The sequence below is a fragment of the Propithecus coquereli genome, unplaced genomic scaffold, assembly GCF_000956105.1.
Source record: "Propithecus coquereli isolate 6110/MARCELLA unplaced genomic scaffold, Pcoq_1.0 Scaffold302, whole genome shotgun sequence".
Lineage (NCBI taxonomy): Eukaryota > Metazoa > Chordata > Mammalia > Primates > Indriidae > Propithecus > Propithecus coquereli.
Window position 1 is genome coordinate 1,547,219 of NW_012148642.1, and position 1,651 is coordinate 1,548,869.

The following is a 1,651-nucleotide window of genomic DNA, read 5'->3' on the forward strand; positions in this document are numbered from 1 at the left end:
GAACTCCTGAGCTCAAACAATCCGCCCGCCTCGGCCTCCCAGAGTGCTAGGATTACAGGCGTGAGCCACCACGCCGGCCAGTACAGAACACTTCTAAAACAAAATTTATCTCCTGTTAAAGTACAATTATATGAAAGCATGTTTAAAGTTTTTCTCTCTGTGTAAAAAAAATTTTAAATAAGAAAGGACCAAGATTTACTGACCAAAGTATATGTAACTTTTGCTTATTCCATAACCTGATTCAAAGTGAGAAAAACGTTCTTTGTTGCATTATTTGTGGTACTCACCGAGCACTCATGAAGTATCTTGTGTGTTAGTTGTTTCTGGATGCATCCCGGTCCTCCCTGCTGGGCTGTGAACCCCTAAGAACAGCTGCCATGCCCCATACATCCCTTCGGTCCTTACAGCTCCTAATAAAATCCCTTGCATATAGTAGACACCCAGTGTTCATTCAACAAATTCACAGCCAGCAAACACTGGTTGAGCACCTATTCTGTGCCAGGTGCTGCTCCAGCCCCAACACATACTGTTTCAGCAGGAAACAAAACTGACAAATGGAGAGTAGGTGAGTAAGTCAGTCAGTCAGTCAGTTAAAAAAAGAAAAAAACACTGACAAAAGTCCCTGCCCACATGGAGCTTACATTCTAGCGTTCGTTATGTTTGAATAAGTGGAAAGGTGTTAACTGTATCATAACTGTCTTCTTTCTTGTTATTTTTGGATATTTGGGGGGAATATTCTGAGTGGGTTTAAAAATTTCCTTCTTCCCACCCAAAAACTTTTGACTCATATATTTATATTTTTTAAATTGTGGTGAAATGTACCATTTTTAACCATATTCAAGTATACAGTTCAATGGCATTAAGTACGTTCACGGTGTTGCGTAACCATCACCACTATCCATCTTCATCAACTTTCCATCTCCCCAGACAGAAACTCTGTACCCATTGAACAACTCCCCGTCTCCCTCCCCCAGCCCCTGATAACCACCATTCGACTGTCTATCCCTTCGAGTTTTATTACTCTGGTACCTCGTATAAGTGGAATCATACAGTATTTTCCTTTTGTGACTGGCTTATTTCACTTAGCATAGGTTGTAGCATGTGTCAGAATTTTCTTCCTCTTTAAGGATGAATGATATTTCATTGTATGTATATGCCACATTTTGTTTATCCCTTTATCTGTGGATGAACACTTGGGTTCTTTCCCCCTTTTGGCTATTGTGAATAATGTTAGCAACTCATTTATACAGTGTCTGCTTCCATAGGAAATGGGTTACGTTAATATCCCAGGGGAAAGGGTCAGTTCAGGAATGTGAGCACTGAAGGAGATGGCCACTCAGGAGGCTGAGACCAGAGGATCGCTTGAGCCCAGGAATTTGAGGTTGCCGTGAGCTGTGATGACACCACTGCACTTTAGCCGGGGCAACAGAGCAAGACCCTGTCTCAAAACAAACAGACAAACAAATAAAAAACATAGAGCTATATAGCTAAAGTGTATGAGGTAATAACAATTTTGTAAGCCACACAGAACAATTAATTTTCGAGTTCCTCCATGTGTGGGATTCTGAATCACATGTGCTATGAATATGTGTGCTTTGACCGCAAGCCCTGGGGGATCCAGCAAAGCAAAATATATAAATCCACACTCACC

At 41.3% G+C, this 1,651-nt stretch overlaps 1 protein-coding gene across 1 annotated transcript in view; it reads left to right on the forward strand.

Annotated features, from left to right (window-relative positions):
* The window catches only part of DENND2A (DENN/MADD domain containing 2A), a 109,091-nt gene that overhangs the window by 59,250 nt on the left and 48,190 nt on the right, over positions 1-1,651 (forward strand). The gene's annotated exons all lie outside the window — the stretch shown is intronic.